The sequence below is a fragment of the Salvelinus namaycush genome, chromosome 42 (assembly GCF_016432855.1).
Source record: "Salvelinus namaycush isolate Seneca chromosome 42, SaNama_1.0, whole genome shotgun sequence".
Lineage (NCBI taxonomy): Eukaryota > Metazoa > Chordata > Actinopteri > Salmoniformes > Salmonidae > Salvelinus > Salvelinus namaycush.
In genome coordinates, this window is record NC_052348.1 from 11,035,303 (window position 1) to 11,062,049 (window position 26,747).

Below are 26,747 nucleotides of genomic sequence, written 5' to 3' on the forward strand. Positions count from 1 at the left end.
CTGTCAACAAATACAGCAAAGAGCTTCTGTTTTTATGAGTGGGTTCATGTTTAAGTTCTTACTCAGCACTGTCAACACTTTCTATTCAACACTTTTATAAACCATAAAATGCGCGTTCTTCCTATTTCCACTCAGCGCTACAACAAGTAGTGCAGCAGTAATGAATGAGTAGGAAAGTGTATCTATAGTCTTGTGTTGTTGTTATTATTACTGGCTTGGGTCTTTTTCAATATCAAGGAATATTTCACTTTCTCTGTTCATAAGAGTAACAACATGGATTTGTACATGAGGCAGAAATAATGCGGTGCAACACGAGTTTTGCCATCAGTGTCACGTTCTGGCCTTAGTTCTTTTGTTATTTCTTTGTTTTAGTATGGTCAGGGCGTGAGTTGGGTGGGTTATCTATGTTTGTGTTTCTATGTTGGGTTTTTCATTTGGCCTGATATGGTTCTCAATCAGAGGCAGGTGTTAGTCATTGTCTCTGATTGGGAACCATATTTAGGGAGCCTGTTTTCTGTTGTGTTTTGTGGGTGGTTGTCTTCCGTGTCTGTGTGTTCCACACGGAACTGTTTCGGTTTTCGTTCGTTCAATTTATTGTTTTGTATTTCAGTGTTCAGTTTGTTCTATTAAAGTTTCATCATGAACACCTACCACGCTGCGCTTTGGTCCTCCTCTTTCTCCAGACGAAGATCGTTACAATCAGCTGGAAGACGGTGTCCCTTTTTGGTCAGTGTCAACGGAGGAAAGGGAGAGCAGAGGGATGTTGAGAGGCGGACCCTCAGTCTGCTCTCTCCCTCCGCTGAGACTGACCATCAGATGCAGGCACCATCACCCCAGTAAAATTTAAATTTAAATCAAATGACTTCAATGTATGATCATTCAGCTGTGCTTCACAAATATAACATCAACAGATCACATAGCCTACCTCAAATTTTAAAATATAATTTTCGAAAATGGCCAGAACAACAATACAATGGCAGGTAAATTCAAGCAGAGGCAAAAAGCGGTGGTAATGTATTGGGCCTATAGTTTACTGTACAAACCTCATTGCTACAGTACTGTTTTTAATTCGTTAATGTTGCATAGGCTTACGTTTTTTAAGTCATGTTAAAAAGAATCTGAGCGGAAGATATTAGCTTGCAAGTGATCTTGACTCAGAAAATGGTGGTGACCACTGTTCTAGAGTTTTCCCTGTTAAAACTATCAACGTTTCTCTTTTACTGTGGCAATTGTGACATGCAATATTAGCCACCTTCAATGCAACATACCGAAACAAATGCAACATATTTTGTTGTAGGCAGAACGCATCGGAGTAGGACTCTTTTGCATTTACTCTCACTACTCAGCCGGCATAAACGGAGATGCAGTAGATTTATTTACAAATCAAACATTGCCATATATGAATCTGTGCCAACTGGACTGTGTTGACAGCATGAGCGGTCATGAATAGATGCGCTTGTTTTGAGATCAAAGCGAGAGCTGCATGTAGCCACATGTGCACATTTTGTTCATATCTTTGCTAGTTAGTGAGTTATTAACCTAGTTATAGATCATTTGTAGTCAGTAATAGGGGAGTGATTGCTTCCTACAAGAGCACAAAATGTATACATTTCTAGACATCTTTGAAAAGCAAGTCAGGTAAAGAGCTTTTGTTTTGTCTTAAAGGGGCAGTGTTATATTTTGAGACAGGCTTGAATAAAGTAAGTAGCCAATCAGCACAATTTGTCTGATTCTCTGTAATGATGGTATGGGAATAATAATGCATTTTATTTTGTAAAGTGGTTTCTTGCATCAAACAACAAAACATAAACAGGTTAATGTCAAGCCCTGCATGTTTTTAAAAAAGTATCATGGAATGTAGGTCTACATTGAACACCACACATTGGCTGCTACTGTAGGCTGAATGATAGAACAGCTATTTCCATGTTAAAATGTTATGGGATGCATTTTCTCCATTGTTTTTGATGGTAGGCCACTCTGGTAGGCCTACATTATGATCAAACAGCTACAGTAGCCTACATGGCCTAAATTTACTCAGTACCCCATCAAACACCTTTGGGATGAATTGGAACACAGACCGCGGGCCAGGCCTAATCGCCCAACATCAGAGCCCGACCTCACTAATGCTCTTGTGACTGAATGGAAGCAAGTCTCCACAACAATGTTCCAACATCTAGTGGAAAGCCTCCCCAGAAGAGTGGAGGCTGTTATAGCAGCAAAGGGGGAACCAACAACATATTAATGCCCATTATTTTGGAATGAGATGTTCGACAAGCAGGTGTCCACATACTTTTGGTTATGTAGTATATATGTACATGCCATTCCAGAGCATACACCATTCAAAAACTGAGCCTCACATCTAATACATTCCTCATGTTTAGTAGGAATAACATTAGCAATGTAGAAAATACAATTGAGGAAAGGAACAATCTACGTATCATTTCTCCGCCTTTCAGACCACCTGTAGCGGGAGGCCTCCTCTGCCTCCTCTTCTGCCTCCTGTCCTCCACCTTCTCGATCCTCTACCTCCTCTCTTCTCTACATCCTGTCTCCTCTCCTCCACCTCCTCTCTCCTACCTCCTCTCTCCTCTCCTCTACCCCAGGTGACTACCTCATGAAGCTGGTTGAGAGAATGCCAAGAGTGTGCAAAGCTGTCATCAAGGCAAAGGGTGTCTATTTGAAGAATCTCAAATATAAAATATGTTTTGATTTGTTTAACACTTTTTTGGTAACTATATGATTCCATATGTGTTATTTCATAGTGTTGATGTCTTCACTATTATTCTACAATGTAGAAAATAGTAAAAATAAAGAAAAACCCTTGAATGAGTAGGTGTTCTAAAACTTTTGACCGGTAGTGTATCTCCAGTCAGATAATCATCATGAGTGCACCTGGCAGGTTCCCTCCCTCCCTCCCTCCCTCCCTCCCTCCCTCCCTCCCTCCCTCCCTCCCTCCCTCCCTCCCTTCTCTGCTTCCATCTGTTCTCTGGGTCTGCAGGAGAGCAGCTCAAGCCCATTACGAGTGTTGGGAGAAATAACCTCAGCCATGAAATGGAAGAAGTGCTTTGAGAAAAAAAAGCCTCAAACCTGATATGGTGAGAAACGGGAGGGAAGCCATGTGGATTGGAGAACCAATCATGTCTGTGACATCCATCTCAGCTACTAATGCCCTGCCGGTTATATAGAGTATAGTATTAGAGCTGTAGAAGAGTGGAAGAGCTATTTGTTGTTCTAGGTGAATTAACCCTGTGAGTACAGCATTGTTACCCCTATGTTTTCTCTCCAAGATGGGTCAAAGCAACATCTGTATATTCTAAAAAGAAGAAAGCTAAAATTAGATGGTTTAAGACAAAACAATGGACTATGTGGGAGCTCATTCAAGACTGCTGGAAAAGCATTCCAGGTGAAGCTGGTTGAGAGAATGCCAAGAGTGTGCAAAGCAGTATTCTATTTACATAGAAGTCATTTACCAAATGTCAGTCCATCAGGAGAGGCAGTGGAAGGACATTTCAGTAAAGCAATTACTGAGATAGGAAATTGTAGGAAATTCTAAATCCATTATGGCTTTCATTTCTTTAGACTTTTTGACTTGGCTTGTTTTTTAAAAACTTTTATCCCCAGGTTGCCTCATTTTGCAGTTAAAAAGTAAAGAGCATTTTTCCCGCCCCCTCCCAGCGATGATCTTACTCCAGCCATTCTTTGGTAAATGACTCCTATATGAATAGAATACTGCTCCTGCTCTCTCCTGGCAGGTAGCCTAGTGGTTAGAGCATTGGGCCGTTTGAATACCTGAGCAGACAAGGTGAAATAAAATCTGTAGATTTGCTGTACTACCATTGTTGACACTGTACAACAACACATTTCACTGCACCTATCCGGTGTATGTGAAAATATATATATATTTTTTTCCTTTCTCTCTCTCCCTCTCTGGAGCAGAAAGAAAGGTTGATGGTGGTGAAAAGTGATGCATCCGTTGATTAAGGTGACGCATCCGTTGATTTAGGTACCACACATACAGTAGTCAAGATGGAGGACTGTGGAACTGCAGGACTTGGTATCGATTGATCATCCCGACTGCTAGAGGATTTAAAACCTTTTCAACAGCAGGAGGAACATTTGTCATGTTAAAGTACAGTACAGCTACGTATAAAAGCCTGCTACAACTGCTCCCGGCCAGACCTTGGGACCAGGTAATGCGCTGACAAGATATTGATAAACAGGGCCTTCAGAAAGTATTCACACCACTTGACTCTTTCAAATGTTTTTGTTTTACAGCCTGAATTTAAAATCGATTCAATTCTGACTTTTTTGTCACTGGCCTACACAATGGAAATGGGACCATATTTTCATGTTGCACACCTTTAAGTTGTCTCACTAAATGCTTTTAATATTTGTATATGGATTTCTACAATTTATAGTTGGTTTGAGTTTTTTTAAGTCATTGAATTTTAAGCTTTTGACTTTTTAAAATAGTGTCCCATGTAAATTGTGTAATTAACTGATGGTCCCTAACTAGCCCCATAGGGATATCGAATGTCAAACCAAATTGACAGACTTGACGAATGGGTTGCGTGCAGCTGTCCCCCGAATTGATGATTACTTGGGTGCTGCCAGCTGTGAGCATGTGGGCAGGGTTGAAATAAACCCAACCCAAGGAAAACTGTTATGGTACCCTTAATTCCCTGACATACAATTTTTACTTAATTATCTCTCAAATCTCTGTTTTGAACGAAAATGAATTTATTACCAAAAATATCCTATTTACATTTTGTAATACATTTTGACACTGGAACATTTTTTTCTGACTAATGTCAATATTCTACCAGAGAAGTTGTTTATTGCTTTCAATTGTCTTTGGTCTGTCAAGAGGGGATTTGCAGTGCCTTCAGAAAGTATTCACACCCTGGGATTTTTCCCACATTTTGTTGTGTTACAAAGTGGGAATTGAATTGATTTAATTGTCATTTTTGATCAACGATCTACACAAAATACTCTAATTTCAAAGTGGAAGATTTTTTTTTACATTTGTAACACAATTATGAAAAATAAAAACACTCATATATTGATTAGATAAGTATTCACTCCCCTGAGACAATACATGTTAGAAAGAACTTTGGTAGCGATTACAGCTGTGAGTCTTTCTGGGTAAGTCTCTAAGATCTTTGTACGTCTGAAATGTACAATATTTGCAAATTTTCATTTTTTAAATTCTTCAAGCTCTGTCAAGTTGGTTGTTGATCATTACTAGAAATCCCTTTTCAAGTCTTTGACACATTTTTTGCAGTATTACCTAAGTGTGTCACGCCCTGACCGTAGAGAGCTTTTTATGTCTCTATTTTGGTTTGGTCAGGGTGTGATTTGGGTGGGCATTCTATGTTCATTTTCTATGTTTTGTATTTCTTTGTGTTTGGCTGGGTGTGGTTCTCAATCAGAGGCAGCTGTCTATCGTTGTCTCTGATTGAGAACCATACTTAGGTAGCTTTTCCCCACCGATGCTTTGTGGGTAGTTATTTTCTGTTTTATGTTTCTGCACCTGACAGGACTGTTTCGGTTTTCGTTCATTCTCTTTGTTATTTTTATTTTTGCATGAACACTTACCACGCTGCGCTTTGGTCCACACCTTCTTCAACAGACGACCGTTACAAAGTGCCTTGTTGCATGTTTTGGAACACTTATGACAACAGCCACTTCAAGTGCAGGGCGCGAAATTCAAAAGATATTTTTTTTAAATATTTAACTTTCACACATTAACAAGTCCAATACAGCAAATGAAAGGTACACATCTTGTGAATCCAGCCAACATGTCCGATTTTTAAAATGTTTTACAGCAAAAACACCACGTATATTTATGTTAGCTCACCACCAAATACAAAAAAGGACAGACATTTTTCACAGCACAGGTAGCATGCACAAAGCCAACCTAACTAACCAAGAACCAACCAAACTAACCAACAAACAACTTCATCAGATGACAGTCTTATAACATGTTAAACAATAAATCTATGTTTTGTTCGAAAAATGTGCATATTTCAGGTATAAATCATAGTTTACATTGCAGCTACAATCAGAAATTGCACCGAAAGCAGCCAGAATAATTACAGACACCAACGTCAAATACCTAATTACTCATCATAAAACATTTCTGAAAAATACATAGTGTACAGCAAATGAAAGACAGGCATCTTGTGATTCCAGCCAATATTTCCGATTTATTAAGTGTTTTACAGCGAAAACACAATATAGCGTTATATTAGCTTACCACAATAGCCAAAAATACAAGCCATTTCCCAGCAGTAAAAGTTAGCGATCGTGACAAACCAGTAAAAGATATATACTTTTTGACTAACCTTGATATTCTTCATCAGATGACAATCCTATAACATCAGGTTATACATACACTTATGTTTTGTTCGAAAATGTGCATATTTAGAGCTGAAATCAGTGGTTATACAATGTGCTAACGTAGCTACTATTTCCCACAACGTCCGGATATTTTTCTGACACTTTTTCTGACACACATATTCTGACCAAATAGCTATTCATAAACATAACTAAAAAATACATGTTGTATAGGAAATGATAGATCCATTAGTTCTTAATGAAATCGGCGTGTTAGAATTCTAAAACTTCATACGACATCCAGCTTCGGTATAGCTAGAGTACCCAAAACTTGGGCGCCGACGACTAGTTCACATCTACGACAGATATATGAAATAGCATCATAAAATGTTTCTTACTTTTGCTGATCTTCCATCAGAATGTTGGACAAGGGGTCCTTTGTCCAGAACAATCGTTGTTTGGATTTAGAACGTCCATTTTCCCTCTTGATTTAGCAAGCACACTAGCCAAGTGGCACGGATCTCTCCATCGTCAACAAAGTCAGAGAACGGAACACGGCAAAACTCCCGAAAAAAATTCAATAATCTGATTAAACTATATTGAAAAAACATACTTTACGATGATATGGTCACATGTATCAAATAAAATCAAAGCCGGAGATAGTAGTCGCCTATAACGTCAGCTAAACAGAAGGCAAATCCAGGTACCACCTCGCGCTCTCCAGAAAACCGGAAATGGGGGACACGTCATACAAAGAGCTTGTATTCCACTTCAGACCAAGATAAACACTAAATTTCTTCTCTCACCGCCTCTTGACATCCAGGGGAAGGTGTATGACGTGCATGTATACTCATACGTATCATGCCCATTTATAGGCAGGAAGTAGAACAGAGCATCGATTTCAGACTTTCCACTTCCTGGTCAGGAAGTTTGTGCCAAATGAGTTCTGTTTGACTCAGAGATATAATTCAAACGGTTTTAGAAACTAGAGAGTGTTTTCTATCCAATAGTAATAATAATATGCATATTGTACGAGCAAGAATTGAGTACGAGGCCGTTTGAAATGGGCACCTTTTATCTGGTTACTCAATACTGCCCCTGCAGCCCAAACAGGTTAAAGTGCATTCTGAAAATACACACAATACCCCATAATGACATAGCAAAAACAGGTTTTTAGAATTTTTTGCAAAAACCAAGCGATGAGGTCAAAGGAATTGTCCGTAGAGCTCCGAGACAGGATTGTGACGAGGCACAGATATGGGGAAGGGTACAAAACTATTTCTGCAGCATTGAAGGTCTCCAAGAACACAGTGGCCTCCATCATTCTTAATGGAAAAAGGTTGGAAACCACAAGACTCTTCCTAGAGCTGGCCGCCCGGCCAAACAAAGCATTTGGGGGAGAAGGGCCTTGGTCAAGGAGGTGACCAAGAACCTGATGGTCACTCTGACAGAGCTTCGGAGTTCCTCTGTGGAGATGGACAACCATCTCTGCAGCACTCCACCAATCAGGCCTTTATGGTAGAGTGGCCAGACGGACGCCACTCCTCAGTAAAAGGCACATGACAGCCTGCTTGGAGTTTGCCAAAAAGCACCTAAAGGATTCTCAGACCATGAGAAACAAGATTCTCTGGTATGAAGAAACCGAGATTGAACTATTTGGCCTGATTGCCAAGTGTCACGTCTTGAAGTAACCTGGCACCGTCTCTACGGTGAAGCATGGTTGTGGCAGCATCATGCGGTGGGGATGTTTTTCAGCGGCAGGGACTGAGAGACACGCAGGATCGAGGGAAAGATGAACGGAGCAAAGTACAGAGAGATCCTTGATGAAAACCTTCTCCAGAGCACTCAAGACCTCTGACTGGGGAGAAGGTTCACCTTCCAACAGGACAACGACACAGCACACAGCCAAGACAACGCAGGAGTGGCTTCGGGACAAGTCTTTGAATGTCCTTGAGTGGCCCAGCCAGAGCCCGGACTTGAACCCGATCAAACATATCTGGAGAGACCTGAAAATAGCTGTGCAACAACGCTCCCCATCCAACCTGAAAGGTTCTGCAGAAAAGAATGGAAGAAACTCCCCAAATATAGGTGTTTCAAGCTTGTAGCGTTATACCCAAGAAGACTTGAGTCTGTAATCGCTGCCAAAGGTGCTTCAACAAAGTAATGAGTAAAGGTCTGAATACTTATGGAAATGTCACATTACCATTTTTTTTTTTTTATAAATAAGCAAAAAAATATCGAATAACCTGTTTTTGCTTTGACATTATGGGGTATTGTGTGTAGATTGATGATGGGGAAAAAATATAATTTAATCCATTTTAGAATAAGGTTGTAACGTGACAAAATGTGGAAAAAGTCAAGGGGTCTGAATACTTTCCAAATGCACTGTATGTTAATATTGTGGAGTAACTCAAATGTTTTTTTTCCACATCTACCAATTGGTGCCCTTCTTTGCGAGACATTGAAAAACCTCCCTGGACTTTGTGGTTGTATCTGTGCTTGAAATTCACTAATCACTTAATCGATTAAGGGACATTGCAGATAATTGTATGTGTGGGATACAGAGATGGGGTAATCGTGTTAACCTCTATTATCGAACACAGAATGAGTCCATGCAATTTATTATGTGATTTGTTAAGCACATTTTTACTCCTGAACTTATTTAGGTTTGCCATAACAAAGGGGTTGAAAATGTATTGACTCAACACATTTCAGCTTTTCATTTTTTAGTAATTTGTAAACATTTCTAAATCCATAATTCCACTTTGACATTATGGGGTATTGTGTGTGATTTATTGACGGTCCCTAACTACCCCTGGAGGCTATCAAGCTGAAGCTTATTGGCGAACGAAGTTGGCTAGCACAAGCTAGCCTAGGCAACTTCAAGACACAAGAATGGTTAGGCTGTTTCAAGTTATCTAGAAGGTGAGTGACTGTAACTGTGTACTGTTTTGGCAGAGTGAATGTACAAACGCCACGTGCAAACACACACACACACACACACACACACACACACACACACACACACACACACACACACACACACACACACACACACACACACACACACACACACACACACACACACACACACACACACACACACGAGACACACACACTAAAACACCTTCCCAAGACAACTCTCGTTTGTCTTCAGTCATGGCCGCTGCATTTCTTAATGAGTAAGCTAAAAACAAGGTCAAATCAGTAAGTTCAACCCCCCTTTAACAATTCCCTCATGTACACATTATAGAAAATAATGAACATTTAAAATGTGGGGAGTTTTAACCCATGAATATTATCATTGATTAGTGTGATAGTTTCCAGGGTCCCTATTGGTACCTTGAATTGAGTTGCTTCTGGAGTACATCTGCAGCTTCCAGCGTACTGCAAATTGCAAAGTGGTAAATGGTTTTTGTCACCAAGCGTCACCGTGACAAAACGCAACATTCATTGTAATCATGTTTGCCATTTCGGAGTCACATCTCACTAACTATTGAAGCGATATGAGCTGACAACATATCATGATGATGTGAATTAAGGCAATAACCTTAAACTCTGTCAGCCCGCAAGTCTTTCTCTCCTCCCCCATTACATTGCAAACTTCTTCTCTTTCCCAGCTCCAAAACCCACATGTTTCAATATGCCCCTGTTCTTATGTATTAAAGGAGAGCTGGCATGTCAGAGTCACAGTCCCTGGGCTTTGCATATCTTACACGGTCCCTTATTACGACAGTCAGTGGCAGCAGCAGCATCAGCCAGCCGTCCGTGAAAACCGCAGCAGGCTCCCAGATTTACACCACGGCCCCGGGGCAATGGCATTACACGAGACATTGGCAGGAAAAGCCTGGTCTACATGAAAGACAGCGTCCACAGGATCCCTGCTGCAGCCAACCGAAACCACTAGGGTGCCGTCAAAACCGCCGTTGACGGCGGTGTAATGGTGGTACTGAGCCTAATCGTGGCTCCTGTTGCCCTTGGACTATGTCGTTCCAAACATTTTAATTGCTCTGTCTTGTTCAAGACACAAGACAAAAAATCGTATTAGCATACAGAAAAAACATGTATACAGTAAAGTATTTAGCATTTGTACGATTTTCCTGAACAACGTGCTACCGTGGCAACTGTAACAGTTAGATTTCTAGTCAGAGACTACACAAACACACAAAAACACAAATTGTATTATTGCGCTGTTGCTTTAAGAGGGGAGGTCAGTTGAATAAGTGAGATGTCTCATTGGTTAGTCATGTAGTCTTACTCGATTACCACGGTCTCTGCAATGGGGTCATGCAAGTGAGCACAGATGAACAGCTCTCTAATGGCTTACTACTGCAGCCTAAGTCCGCTTTTTCCTCCAGACCTTAGCAATAGATGTTGATGTAGTACTGAGCAGAACAACGGTCCTATTGAGGGGCGTTTTACACCTTCCCTTGTTTGTATGATAGTGCTGAGCCTTTAGTGCTTTTTTCGGTCCGTTTCGGTTCGACTATTAAAAAAATCATCACCGTTTACGATTTCTATATTTTTTTTTTTACATGAAATATATGATGAAATAATGAAATATATTATGAAATATATGATGAAATAATGACATTACAATGATTTTAGAGCTTTTTAATGGCAATTCCAAAGCCAAAAATGGTGAACATTCAATTACCAAAACATTGAAAATATTCCGTTGTCAATGTCAGCTCCACATTGGGTACACATCGATAGAAAAATAGGAAATTACTATGAAATAATAAAATATTCCAGTATTATTTGAATTCCTTAAAGTAATAATCTCATCTCTGCTCAGGCAGTAGCAGTCCGCCAGCCAGGCCATCTAACGTTATGTCCTCCCCAGACTGTACCGTCTGAAGTCATCCTAATTAGCTAGCTGCTGAGTTGTCTGACGAAATAATTTAACTAGTTCTTCAAAGTAGATAAGGTATATTTTCACAAACTATCTCTGTCCCTCTCGTTTTGTGTTGTGTACATTACTCTCATGCGGTCTATGCAGTCTGTGTGTATCTAACCTAAGATAGTAAAAGCGTAAAAGTGTATCCGTCCAGCGATCTGTACACAATTGTCACGTTCCTGACCTGTTTTCTGTTATTTTTGACAGGAGCCGCTAGAGCCTTCCGCCAGACAGGAGCCGCTAGAGCCTTCCGCCAGACAGGAGCAGCCAAAGCCTTCCGCCAGACAGGATCAGCCAGAGCCTTCCGCCAGACAGGATCAGCCAGAGCCTTCCGCCAGACAGGATCAGCCAGAGCCTTCCGCCAGACAGGATCAGCCAGAGCCTTCCGCCAGACAGGATCAGCCAGAGCCTTCCGTCAGACAGGATCAGCCAGAGCCGTCAGCGAGCCATGACCAGCCAGAGCCGTCAGCGAGCCATGACCAGCCAGAGCCGTCAGCGAGCCATGACCAGCCAGAGCCGTCAGCGAGCCATGATCCGCCAGAGCCAGCCAGCCAGGATCCGTCAGAGCCAGCCAGCCAGGATCCGCCAGAGCCAGCCAGCCAGGATCCGCCATTCAGTCCGGAGCTGCCGTCCCTCAGTCCGGAGCTGCCGTCCCTCAGTCCGGAGCTGCCGTCCCTCAATCCGGTGTTGCCCCTCATTCCGGTATTGCCCCTTAGTCCGGTGCTGCCCCTTAATCCAGTGGGGTTAATTTGGAGGGTGGCCATTTGGAGGAGGCTACAAAAGCGGGGTTTGACTAAGGTGGGATGGGGACCACGCCCAGAGCCTGAGCCGCCACCGTGGACAGATGCCCACCCAGACCCTCCCCCAGACCCTCCCCTAGACTTTTGGTGCTGCGTCCGGAGTTCGCACCTTGAGGGGGGGGTTATGTCACGTTCCTGACCTGTTTTCTGTTATTTTTGTATGTGTTTAGTTGGTCAGGGCGTGAGTTGGGGTGGGCATTCTATGTTTTGTGTTTCTATGTTTAGGTCACTTGTAATTAGCCTTATATGGTTCTCAATCAGGGACAGGTGTTTGACGTTTCCTCTGATTGAGAACCATATAAAGGTTGGCTGTTCACACTGTTTGTTTGTGGGTGATTGTCTTCCGTGTCTGTGTATGTTGCACCACACGGGACTGTTTCGGTTTGTTCGTTCGTTAGTTGTAGTCTGTACCTGTTCGTGCGTTCTTCATGTTATATGTAAGTTCTCATGTTTTAGGTCAGTCTACGTCGTTTTGTTGTTTTGTAATTTTCCAAGTGTTTTTTCGTGTTCGTCTTCGTCTTTAAATAAATTCATTATGTATTCACAACCCGCTGCATTTTGGTCCTCCGATCCTTCTCTCCTCTCCTCGTCCGAGGAGGAGGAAGAACTAGACTGTCGTTACAACAATGATGAGATGCGTCACTACAGTCCCTGGTTCGATTCCAGGCTGTATCACATCCGGCCGTGATTGGGAGTCCCTGGGCACAATTGGCCCAGCGTGAAACCAATTTGGTGAGAGTGAAACCTCTTGCTTTGCCTCTACCTCTCAGATCAGTCTGATCAGTCTCTGAGCTTGAAAAAAATGGCGCAATAGATTATGGTCATTGTAGTTAATTACCACGTTTATGTGCTGAACTAGGTTGAATATTAGCATAGTGAAAACTACAACTCCCTTCAGCCAAGTGTCCCATAGTTCTTGACTGATTTCTCCAATTTCTCTCTAGAGAAACAGCACGTTGGGCTCACAAAAAAACCGAACTAAATGATATTCAAGTAATTGAACCGACGTCGGTCAATTAGTTGTTTAATAACCGAAAACCGGTTAATCGCTCAGCACTATTGCATGATGACAATTTTAGTATACAGACTGTAATATAATCCGTAAACACTTTCCACACAGAGATAGACTGAGGACGGAAGTGCTCGAGGTGTATAAAAACACAGAAAAAAAACTGCAGATGGAAATGATGTACTAGCAGCCTATTTCCTAGTGTTTCACTTTATATCCATTGTGTTCCAAACACGTTTTACACAACAGCGATTTTTAATTAACTATGGATTGGAGTGGGTGAGCAGTAATGAGAGAGAACCGAGCAGGTCTGAAAAGGGGAGAGAAACATTTTCTCGATTAGTTTTTATAAGTAAATTAGGAGTAAATTTGATTTGTGCCTGACGTTTTGAAGACGGGGTAGTCATTGTATTTCTCAGCTATATTATACTGCTCTAATTCTTTACCAACAACCGGGGACCTTCATCCTGTCTTCTGTCTCTTCCCAACTGTTGACACACCCATACAATCAGAAAGTTACTGAATATATTCTGCTCTACCACCAGAATATAGTATTGCATGACCATACTGACCAACATGTGTTTTTTTCAAAATCTCAAGTCTATTTAGTCTATTTAAACTGGTATAGCCCTACATACCCTGACAGAGGTGCTTAATTGGGTTCACCTACTTTTAAGCAGGGGGAGTTTAAATAATGAACCAGGGAATTGGTGTCTGTAGGAACTGGAAGTTTCTTAAAAAAATAAATAATCCTGAAATAGAAAATGCCCAATGTGAATGCTAATGCTTTCTCTTTCTTATAATAAGTTAACTTCCTGATTAATAAGGAGATGATGGACAGTTTCTGTGTTGTACATGGTACTTTAGCATTAAACTCTTCCTGTGTATTGAAGAGCTTTCAGTGCAGCTTTCCTTCCTGTCTGGACAACCATGGTGATTCCTTTCCACGTCTGTGACCTCATTTTCCACTACAATTTGCTGATGATATGTCATGTAAAACATAACTGAGGGAAGAGGGCTGGTATACAACTTTCAACATGCACTACGACTAATGTGAACTGTCACGAGTGCTGTCTGCCATTAAATACGACAGGCCCCTCTGTTGCACTGCCACCCAGCCCAGTTAAATACCATCTGGCATCACGCTGCATTAGTGACGCCACATTAAACCAGGTAGGACATGAATCTTTCACAGCTCCAGGTATACTGGGGAATGTGCAGCTCTGGTCTGGCAACACACTGACTCTATGGCCTTTTACTCTGCAACAAAACCACCCTGCACATTTTATTATCTGCGAACTAGGAGAGATAATAATGTCTCCACTCAGACCAATGATTATCATACAGAACCCATCCAGTACAGTACACAACCCTGGGTGATACTTACAGGAAGAGAAACAGTCCACAGTGATACAGCTCATCTGACTTGGAAAACATGTCAACTCAGCTCCCCTTTAAGACCCTGTAGTAGTACCCACTGGTGACTGTACTGTAGCTGCCACCAGGAGAGGAATAGAGTTTAGAGGCAGGAGAGAGAGGAGAGAAACCCATCCATTTAATCACCAGCAGTAAGACTCACGGCGATGGTGATTAAAGTAAAACAAAGAGCCATTTCCCCTCCACCTCTGGAGTAGTGATGGCCAGAAATAGAGAGAGAGAGACCAGAGAAAGAACCAGAGAGATTAGAGAGATACTTTTTTGAAAGAGAGAGTAGAGTCTCTTTATGGCCCCGCCTCTCCCCTCCCATCTCCTCTCCTCCCCTCTCCTCTGGTCTGTCTGCTCTCTGGTCCAGCTGCTCTGCTCCCATTAGAGCCTCTCCTCCCTGGCAGGTGTCACCCTGTACCAGATGCATGGCCGTCTCCCAGAGCCCTTCCTGTCCCATCATTAAGCCATTGACGCTGCATCACTGGGGACAGAGAGAAAACAGGCTGTGGCAGGAATAATCCTGCTGCTAGCCTGTCCAGATGAATACCACATGGGCCTGCCAGACAAATGTTAAACAAAGCAGGAGCAGACAACCAACAGGCCGCTACCGCAGGAGAGAGATGAAGAGAGAGGTGGAGAGAGGGATGGAGAGAGAGACCAGAGGGAAATAGAGGGATGGACTCCTCCTCGTCAACTTTAGTATGTAGAAAGGTGCTCTCTCTCCTCTCCTCTTCCCTTTGTGCTGACCTCAACCCTGTTTGGACAGAGTGGTGGGTCCTCAGGGCTGACTCCTCCTACCTGTTTGGATAGAAAGGTGGGTCCTCAGGCCTGACTCCTCCTACCTGTTTGGATAGAGAGGTGGGTCCTCAGGGCTGACTCATCCTACCTGTTAGGATAGAGAGGTGGGTCCTCAGGGCTGACTCCTCCTACCTGTTAGGATAGAAAGGTGGATCCTCAGGGCTGACTCCTCCTACCTGTTTGGATAGAAAGGTGGGTCCTCAGGGCTGACTCCTCCTAACTGTTTGGATAGAGAGGTGGGTCCTCAGGGCTGACTCCTCCTACCTGTTAGGATAGAAAGGTGGATCCTCAGGGCTGACTCCTCCTACCTGTTTGGATAGAAAGGTGGGTCCTCAGGCCTGACTCCTCCTACCTGTTAGGATAGAGAGGTGGGTCCTCAGGGCTGACTCCTCCTACCTGTTAGGATAGAGGTGGGTCCTCAGGGCTGACTCCGATCTGTTAGGATAGAGAGGTGGGTCCTCAGGGCTGACTCCTCCTACCTGTTAGGATAGAGAGATGGGTCCTCAGGGCTGACTCCTCCTACCTGTTAGGATAGAGAGGTGGGTCCTCAGGGCTGACTCCTCCTACCTGTTAGGATAGAGAGGTGGGTCCTCAGGGCTGACTCCTCCTATCTGTTAGGATAGAGAGGTGGGTCCTCAGGGCTGACTCCTCCTATCTGTTAGGATAGAGAGGTGGGTCCTCAGGGCTGACTCCTCCTACCTGTTAGGATAGAGAGGTGGGTCCTCAGGGCTGACTCCTCCTACCTGTTAGGATAGAGAGGTGGGTCCTCAGGGCTGACTCCTCCTACCTGTTTGAGTTGAGCAGGATGGATTTTATCCTTCTCAATCAACTACTTGTCTGTTTTTCTCTCTGCTGCTAGAACAGTACGTTCTCTCTCTCTCTGAGTCAGCCAGCTCTGCCTGCCATACCCTCAGGCTCCACGGTAGAGTTGGGACCAACACACCATAACACCACCATCAGCGATGGGAGTATGGGAGAGGAATATACTAGCGGTACCAGACCTGGGTTCAAGTAATAATTGGAATAATTTCAAATTCTTTAGCTTTGCTTGATTGAGCTTGCCTTGTTATATATAGCCATGTTATTTTTTTACCCGTTATTGTTATTCATTATTCACTGTGTATTTATCCCTCATGTCTCTATATTGTTGAAAAAAGGAAAGTAAGCATTTCACTGTTGGTCCACATCTGTTGTTTATGAAGCATGTGACAAATACAATCTGATTTGACTGCCTGGCGCAATGGAACCAATAGAAATGTCCCAAAAGTGCAAACCACACCCACCTGGCAATCCAGCCAGGCTCAATCAAACGCAAAAAAAAGTATTAGAAAGATGTGGGGAAAAACACAGCACACCAGCGATGGGGAGATGGGAAATGGAGAGGAATACAGTAGTAGTACTAACACAGGTAGGTACACATGTACAGGAAGCCCCGCGTTCCCAACTGTCAACCGCATGCAGCATTTTAATGGAGCTGCTCAGAGCGCCGAATCTAATTAACAAAGTCGTGCTTGAATAACACTGATAGACACCATTATTGTAATCACTGTCAGTTGTCATCTGAGAAACTAATTAAAAATCCAATTAGTTAAACTAGCAAGTAGCTAGTGCAGTGAAGTCACTTCAGAACAGAGATGAGCTTTTTTCATCGCATGAGGCTGCCAAACTGTAGGCTAATAACTGAGCCAAGTGGATCCTCCAGTTCTTCAGTGTTGGTCAAAACCTGACTGTTACCCAAAATGGCACCCTATTCCCTATATATTATAGTGCACTACCTTCGACCAGAGCTGGTCAAAATGAGTGCACTACAGTATATAGGGAATAAGGTGCTATTTGGGACACTTCCCCCCCTCTCACCCTCCTCACTGTTGTCCACTCTTGCTGCATGTAAAGTGCACTATTAAACACGCCTACAGTGCACCATGTTGGGAGTTGAGTCAAGGGGAGTTTTATCAAAGCCGAAATCAAAGCCAAAACTGAGAGAGGAGAGGAATATTTTCATTTAAAGAAGATATCAGATCAAATGGGAAAATGTAGTGAGCGTAATTCGAGTAGAGATGCATTATTTAAAAGGGAATGGGTGAGTAGGACAGTAGAACTGCCATGCACTGTACCAGAGCAGAGCTCATGCTTTTTTCTTAACACTGCCTTTCTAAGTTCCTTTGACAAGTGTTGGGGAGAACTACACGTAGCTCAACTAGCAATTGAATTGCATTTTGCTATAAGCTTGGTGCTAGCTGAATTCAAATCTCGGTAATGTTTTCAGTAGTTAATTACTTTGCCATGTAGTGGTGTAGCTCAGTGGTTCTCAAATGGGGGAGAGGGGGGGTACTTCAGAGTGCAGTACTGCAGAGTACTTTACAGTCATACATCTAACACTCTTGATGTCTGGATTAATCAAGTCTAATTCATGCAGGAGTCGCTAATGCAGGATCAAATGTGGTAAAGCACCATCCTCGAGCGTGCCCCTACTGCGCCTCTGCATGGCGGATGTAGGCCCTAGTAGCCCATTTAAAATACAGCCCATCCATACTTCCAGCAGCTTCAAGCACCATGGGGGTTACACGGTGGGGATGGCCTTGCAAGCCCATAAAAGAAATGTCAGGCATTAGGAGTTATCTATGGCTCTGTTGTGCAGAGGTGGCCAAGTGCACCAACTAGCCCCGTATTGCCGTAGCCATGATTTGTCATCTGGGCCGGGTAACAAATGGGCCCATCTCGGAGAGCAGGCATATTCATCAGTCTCAGGCAGGCAGAAGTACTGTAGCACTGGGCAGAGCTGGGTTGCACAACACAACTCTCCCCCCAGTTTTACTGTTTCACTGGACTAGATTTACCAGTTCTACCATCTAGACAAGTTCCCCCTCCCTCTGCTCCACCAAATGATCAGGTCTGGGAAAATGTCAAATGTATCACGGATACACACACAGGCTACGTCGCCATACACACACAGACACAGATATTAGACAAACGTACTACTGCATTGCTACGAATGTGATGAAATGCTAAATGAGCAATATGCTACAAAACCTACATAATGCATGTCATTATAATATGTCTTTATATCAATCAATCAATCAATTTACATCAGCAGATGTCACAAAGTGCTGTACAGAAACCCAGCCTAAAACCCCAAACAGCAAGCAATGCAGATGTAGAAGCACGGTGGATATGAAACAATCCCTACAAAGGCACGAACCTAGGAAGAAACATAGAGAGGAACCAGGCTCTAGAGGGTTGGCCAGTCCTCTTCTGGCTGTGCCGGGTGGAGATTATAAGAGTACATGGCCATTTAAGGCCAGATTGAAGATGAGTACAATGAACCAGCTGTCTAAACCGCTGCCTCCATATCACATATACCGCTGCAGCATGAGTTTGAATCTGGCCTCCATCTTTCCCACTGTCTCTCCTCCATCCAATATAGCATACGATTCAAAAATATATAAATATACTGTACCTTTAAAATAAACAGGCCATGTAAATACAATGCGTGAGGCACAGCTGGGGTTTTATGCTGCCTTCTCATAAAAAGGACATGATTGTGTACTTGTGTGAACCATTGTTGATCTACACAAAAGGCGTAATCATCTACCATTGATGAACAGAGGTATAACACAACACACTGGTAAACTATAGTAAAAAGGCATGATTGGCAAGCTCTAGCTGGCTGGTGGTGGCTTGTCAGTCCTCTGTTGCTCAGTATTTTTTCTCTCTGGCTTTCTCTGTACCTTAACCACAGTAACCATAGTGCAGGCCTGATTCGTGGCGTCATTTGTCCACTGTTGTCCATACAGGGTGGACGACAAAATAGTATTTTCTCTGTCTTTTTCTGTCCTGTTTTCATCTCCTGTTGTGTTCTGATGTGATGCTCTTCTCTCTGCCAGGACTGGCATTAGCAGCTGGACTGGATTCACCACACAAACAACCACTGCTGTTTGTAATTAGCTCCATATTACACAATTAGACTCACTCCCAGGCCCTCCCTTTTTCTTGTCGTCTGCTCAGAGTAAATGAGGTAACAGGTTGGGCAGAACAGCTCCTTTAGTTCCCATGTAACTTCCTTTGTAAGATTTAGTTGACGGTTATGCAGATGATGTGTTCAGAACATATTCTGTAAGCTTACAAGTGAAAATAGCAGTAATTTAGCCACCAAAGAAATGTATTACAATGTTCCAACAATTGACATTATACCCCCACTAGATAAAATGCATTCTCTAAAGGGCTATGACAGTGTTGAATTGAACACCCTGACAATTGCAGTGAATGGGCAGAATAATTGCCATGGATCCTTCAATGCAGACAAGAAAATAGAAAATGACAGAAAAAGAAAGCTTTCCGTTTGTCTGGGCGTATTCTTCCACCCCTGTATTTTTGTAAAGGATTGGTGAATCGATCCACAGCGGTGATATGATAATTGCAATGTTCTCCCTCTAGTCTGACTGCTCTCAGCGAGATAACCAATCCTCATTTATAGAGTGATAGAGGAGGTCCAATCTCGTTAGGTTGGAGAGGAGGGGGAGAGGAAGGAGGAGGAGGAGGAGTAGAGGAAGGGGTTATCTGTCTTAAGCCAGGCTGATAAAAGTGCTCTGTTCTGGGGCCTGGTCGTCAGGTTATCAGGCCTGCTGGAGGATCAGATCACTACTGGCTGAATGGAGCTGGATGAGCTGCTGTATCTGGTAGGTCACTGGGACACTGTTATCACACAACTCCTCATTGGAAACGGAGCAGTTAGATCCAAGTCTCATCAGTACAGTGTTATCACACACAGCTTTTCATTATTGGATTTTCGCTGTGATGGAAACAGGTCCAGCAGCATCATATACTGCCCTCAAACTCAAACCTGGACCTTGGAGCCAGTTCCACTGCTTGTTTTCATTGTTCCCCTCTAATCAGGAACTGATTTAGACCTGGGACACCAGGTGGACGCAATTAATTATCAAGGTTGAAAAGAAAATCAGCAGGCTCTGGACCTCATAGGGTAAGAGTTGAATACCCCTGAAATACTGTATAGCCCAGCAACCTTTCAGTTGTATAAAAAACAAATAATAATAATAATATCCCAATGCCCCAGGGCAGTGATTGGGGACATTGCCCTGTGTAGGATGCTGTCTTTTGGATGGGACTTTAAATGGGTGTCGTGACTCTCTGTGGTCACTAAAGACCCCATGGCACTTATTGTAAGAGTATCGGTGTCCTGGCTTATCGGTGTCCTGGCTAAATTCCCAATCTGGGGCCCTCATACCATCATGGCCACCTAATCACTCCCAGCTTGCAATTGGCTCATTCATCCCCCCTCTTCTCCCCTGTAACTATTCCCCAGGTCGTTGATGTAAATGAAAATGTGTTCTCATTCAACTTACCTGGTGAAATAAGGGTAAAAAAATAAGAAAATGTATATATACATACAATAATATATGCCATTTAGCAGCCGCTTTTATCCAGCGCGTCTAGTCATTTGTGCATACATTTTACATATGGGTAGATCCAAGTCTAATCAACTGGGAAAAACAGTACAGTGTCAAGTCCACATACTCCAGTCCATAGTCCAGTTACATGTAGAGCTAAGCATGTACAGCGAACAGTAGGTGCATTCCAAAGGCTCTAAAAGCAGGAGACATTCTCTGTGATGTCCATAGAAGCCTATATGATAATGTACAGACAGCAATGTTCTATCTATTAAGCGCAGTAACCCCCAGTCCATAGTTGTACAGTAAGTGCACTCTAAAGGCTGTAAGAACAGGTACGACATTCTCTATTAGTTTCATAGAAGCCTGTTATAATGTACCTAGAGTACAGTACCTAGAGCACGGAGTAGTGCTTCACTAACGAGCACAGGGCTTTATTTAGAATCGACTTACATTCACGGCACACTGGCATGGCTGACAGAGGTAGGACTTCTGGTAATGATGCAAATAATACAGCGGGAATTGTGCCCGTAATGATTGATTAATTGCAGTGCCATTTGAAAGAGTTTCAAGGCTAATTTCCATGGTACCTACCCCAACCGACGACACACTTTAAAGTTCCGTGGGGATAATGGAAGACCGAGAAAATGGTTCAAGTCAAATTAGGTGGGGACAAATATATCTAAAAACAGGGACTTACGTAGACTTCTCCATAACCAGTCAAAACAGACAGGGAATCAAGGGGGTTCAGTACCAAGAAACGAACCTGTAAACCAGGTCTACAATAGGTCACAAAGTACAAGCTCACTGCTCCTGAATGAAATGACTAACATGCTGTCCTGTCTCAACCTAATGACTTTGGTGATGTTGTTTACTGAAGTTTGAGGACGAAAGCCAGCGACTGTCGTGCATCATCTTCATCAGAGAGAGTAGCTCATCTGCTAGCCATAGTCTGGGATAATTTGTCGGTGATGGAGACAGCAGCGACGGTGACAGAGTATGTGTGTGTGTGTGTGTGTGTGTGTGGGTGTGGGTGTGGGTGTGGGTGTGTGTGTGTGTGTGTGTGCGTGTGTGTAAGGTTTGGGGAGGGTAGCTCAAATCAGTCGTCTCGGGTGTCCAAAATGAGCGATGGCTCGGCCAAGAGCACGGCCATCAATCACGGAGGACACTTCTCTTAAGGATGCGGTCATGTGGATTTGGTGTGCGTGTGTGTTAAGGTTGAGAGTTATGCTGAGCAGAGGGCCAGGAGGGCAGCCAGAGACACCAGCCAGCCCCCTGGGGAGTGCAACACGTCAGTTTGCAGGGAAACGGGGAGAAATACAGCTCCGGAGCTACGGAACCAAGACAGCTTCTTTCATTGACCTTTACCTTTCATTGACTGGTACTTACGAAAGAGCCTGGCTGTCAGCGTCATGGAGAGGCAAAGCAACTTTGGATGGAGTTAACTTGACTTCAGCAATTAGGGCTGTGTTGTTTCCGTTTGGATCTCAGACAGAGGCAGTGGTGAACGGGGGGGGGGGGGGTCTGGTTTGGGAAGTTAAGTAGCTAGGGATGAATTGAGCGTTTGTTGGTTGGTTCGGTTGGTGTGTTTTAGTTTGGATCTCAGAAATTAGACCTGGGGGTCTGGTTGCCAAGTCAACAGGCCACCTAATCAGAATACAAAGTGTTTCATCCGCGTTGTCTGAGAATAATCATTTCGTTGAGCATATATTGAGACAAATGAATTAAAACAAAGTGGGTCTATTTAGTGTGCCAAATCAAATGGGGCAGACCGAGAACAAGACAGAAGGGTACAACCAAAATTGCACCTTTTCCCCTATGTAGTGCACTACTTTTGACAAGGCCTGCATAGGGCACTGGACAAAAGTAGCGCATTATGTGGAGAATAGGGTGCCATTTAGGGTGCAGACAGGGTGTGTGTCTGATCTCTTGCCTTGTTGCCCAGAGCAGTAGGTCTTTGATCTGCAGTGTGGTCAAGGTGGGCCAGAGAGATAACTTTATCCTTGGAGGGACCTGGGACTTAGCCAGTCTAAGCATGGCTGGTTGGCACTCTCCTATTAAGATGTAATGGCAAGGTTGGCAAGGTTGACCCTGACACACACACACACACGCACACACACATGCACACACACCGCCAGCTAACTCTGCAGTGTATAGAGGATTTAGAAGAGAGGATAGAGAGGCTACTCCATATAAACATCATACAGTGTGTGTGTGTGTGTGTGTGTGTGTGTGTGTGTGTGTGTGTGTGTGTGTGTGTGTGTGTGTGTGTGTGTGTGTGTGTGTGTGTGTGTGTGTGTGTGTGTGTGTGTGTGTACAATGCCAAAATGAGAACTTCAGAAAGAAAGACATCACTGTGGCTCTCAGAACTGATGGAGAATTCTCATCATTTAATAGATTCTGTGACCTGCCTCCGCCCTCTATCTCTGAGCCAGAAAGAAAACAAACGCACGCACACACACACATACACAGACACACACACAAAGGAAACACCGATGATCACAGACAGCTTCAAGATGTTCAGTGTCTGGAAGAAGTACTAAAAACCACATAATACACAGGAATATTTCAAGTCCTTCCAAGAACTTACGTAACAGCACTTTGGTATTATACTGTATATAAATGATTAATATTATTTGCCAAGGCTAGCAGCTGAAGAGGCTTCAATGAGGCTTCCATTTATCTCAGAACTGGGATGCTGCTATTGACGTGCAGAACGAGAGAGTGATGCAGGCAGCCAATATCTGCCAGAGGAAGTTTCACTGACAAGTGACACATTCCGGAAGGACTCTCTCTCGCTGAACTTCAACAGTAAAGTTGGCCGCTTATGAGTATCGACAGGCACGCCTGGAGGACGCGGACAAGACGATTGATTTTGCCTTAAACGTTTTTGCCGAAGGAAGAAAAGCTGGTCGGTTTGGGAGAAGCGGGGAAGCAGGCGGGTGGCAGGGACAAAGTGTACATCACTCTCTCTTTTGCCTGCTCCAATCAATCCCATCTCCATCCACTCTCCCAGGAAGGGAGTGTGTGGCTTATTCTCCCCCCCAAGAAACGCAGCCTTGCAGAGGCAGCAGAAATACTGGCCAAGGGCATCTGACTCTGGATGGCCCTGGTTCCATCTTCGTCTTATCTCATCTCATCCCAGCAGGCTGAGCCGAGTCCGGTCCGGTTTCCGCCCCCACAGTTCAAGATCACAGCGAGCCTAAGTCAATGGGCCATTGCTGGCCTGAAGCAAGGTTTTATCCCTGGCCCCTGTGACACACCGGTTACTACTCCACTTCACAAAGCACTTCTACCAGAAAATGGCGATCACAATCTATTATGAATACAGTGGGCAACTGTGTGGGTTGGATTGTCCTGTTGAAGCGTAGTGCCATGTGGAACTGAAATTAGTTTTTTTGACCATGAGAGAGAGAGACTCCCGAGCCGTACTTAAAGCTTTTGATGACGGTCCTGAAGTGTTCCCTGTACAATTTCATTTCAACAGAAAAACTATAATTATACCGAATGGTGAACGCTGCATTGTCACTTAAGTTTCTATTTAAAGAAAGGGTATGTTTGATAAGGGTTAATGTATCAGAAACCATGAAGAGCATATTTTTAAAATGTGTTAAGGCAACACACTGTACACTGAGTGGACAAAACATTAGGAACAGTTTCCTAATATTAAGTTGCACCCACTTTTGCCCTCATCACAGCCTCACTCCATCGGGGCATGGACTCTACAAGGTGTCGAAAGCATTCCACAGGGATGCTGGCTCATGTTGACTCCAATGCTTCCCACAGTTGTGTCAAGTTGGCTGGATGTCCTTTGGGTGATGGACCATTCTTGATACACACGGAAACTATTGAGTGTAAAAAACCCAGCAGCGTTGCAGTTCTTGACACACTCAAAACAGTGCGCCTGGCACCTACTACCGTACCCTATTCAACGGCACTTAAATAATTTGTCTTGCCCATTCACCCTCTGAATGGCACACATACACAATCCATGTGTATGTATTTTGTTCACTCAGTGTACAGTAGACAGATCAATGGAGCCCGGGTTGAATTAACATATTTCAGTCGCTGCAATTAGTCTGGCCAAATAAAACATGGACTTAGCTTTGATCTGGCTTACTTCACATTGATCCTTAAAGCTGATCCTGAGCCCAAAAAGCCTAGTCTACATTAGACGCATCCTGTGCACTATAAGTCTTTAAGACAATGGATTTTCCTCTTACCTTGATTCTATTTATTGCTAAGGTACCGTAATCGAGGCATTTGAAGGCGATTTACAACACCGTTCGGAGGTCTTAATTAGCTTAGATAATTAACACGTAACATTAAAGAGGGGTCCTAAACCCACCTGTCTTGTTAGGGGAAGAAATACAGGTATATGTCCTATGTAGCTCAGTTGGTAGAGCATGGTGCTTGCAATGCCCCGGTAGTGGGTTTGATTCCCGGGACCATCTGTACGTGAAATGTATGCACGCATGACTGTAAAGCTCTATTCGCACAGGACTAGTATTACTAGAGAACGTTGGTTATGTAATTATTACTCCAGAATGTCTGTTATTCCAGATGACGATTTGGACAGGATTTTATATATGTATATATATATCTTCTTTTTTTAAGTTGACTTCATTTCCAAATGTTTAGGTCAGTTGTATGCTGCTGCTTTGAGATCTATTAACAGCAAGGGTTGCATTTTACAGGCACAATATATTTTACTGATGCATTTGGCAATATTAAATTAATCCGCACAAAACATGTGAACAAAAGCATTCACTGTGAAAGTTGATACATGTAGGACATTCATATGTAGGCTATGCGCAGCACTTCGTTCAATTGATCAAATCAGTTATAGTTTTCTTGCTCAAACCGCGATCAAACACCTGTCAAACTCAGACATTTCTCTCAATAACACAGGGATGTCGATTCGCACAGGACTAGTATTATCAGAAGACTTCGGAGTTTGCCAAAAACAGTCGTTTATTCTGTCTGGAATTATTACTCTCCTGCCACGTAAAAATGACAGACGTGGCAGATTCGGACCGGACTAAAATGACAGATGTGGTGTTTTGTGCTCGTGCACATAATTACATTACCCAACCTCCCCCAGTAAAACTAATCCCATCTCAATAGGGCTTTAGTTTCTTTGGATAAAAGCGTCTGCTAAATGGCATATATTATTATATTAGGTATTGACCCCAAATGTAGTAGACAAGATACAGTACTGTAGATACCTATACATTTGGGGTTGACTGACACCTCTATCGCCGGTGGGGTCAATTCCATCTAAAGCACAGTCAATTCTGTAATTTAATTGCATTCTTCTGGAGTAATTCTAGGTTAAATGCAACACACCAGACACATAAACCAGATGTTTCAGAATTGTACATGGTAGAAGTCAGAACACTCCCAAAGCAACTTTTAAAAGGATGTTTGATTTCATTTCAATTGAAACTAAGTGGTTGACGCTACTGTAACCGTGTCAAGGTTTTCTGGGAAAAGTGAAATTCGAATTATTATACAGCCCTTAATTAAAGTGGCTGCTCAAGTAATTTTATGTCAGAGCTTCCTTGTTTGAATGTTTGAATATGGAATGGAATGGAGACTTCCAGAGGGAACTTCAGTAATGTAAAGTAACTTTCTACATTTGATTGATATACAGGACAGTGGATAAATGAATAATTCAATAATATTCCAAGGACTGAATTGGCAGAGAATATGTTTCGCTTGCATTCATTCTCTGTTCTCTCGTCACACACAGAACGGAACAGGTGGTAATTATTCATTGTCAGTCTGATACGGCGTGCTAGACTGTGTGTGAGAGAGAGAGAGGGAGGGAGGGAGTGTGTGTAGAGAGAGTGTGTGTGTTTGTGTGTGTGAGAGAGAGAGAGAGAGAGAGAGAGAGTGTTTGTGTGCGTGTGTGTTCATGAGTGCATGCGTGGCTCCCTGTTGGCTTCCAATCTCATAAAGCCTGTTTTGGTTTATCCAAAAGGCAGAGTAAAAATGTTCAGTAATTACCCCCAAATATAGCTCCCTAAAGGTAAATCCCACATCCACAAATCCCAGACCGTAGCTTT

General features: G+C 43.1%; 1 protein-coding gene across 1 annotated transcript in view; it reads right to left on the bottom strand.

The window, feature by feature from the left end:
* LOC120034739 (polypeptide N-acetylgalactosaminyltransferase-like 6) overlaps nt 1-26,747 on the bottom strand; it is a 250,166-nt gene that overhangs the window by 128,356 nt on the left and 95,063 nt on the right. The gene's annotated exons all lie outside the window — the stretch shown is intronic.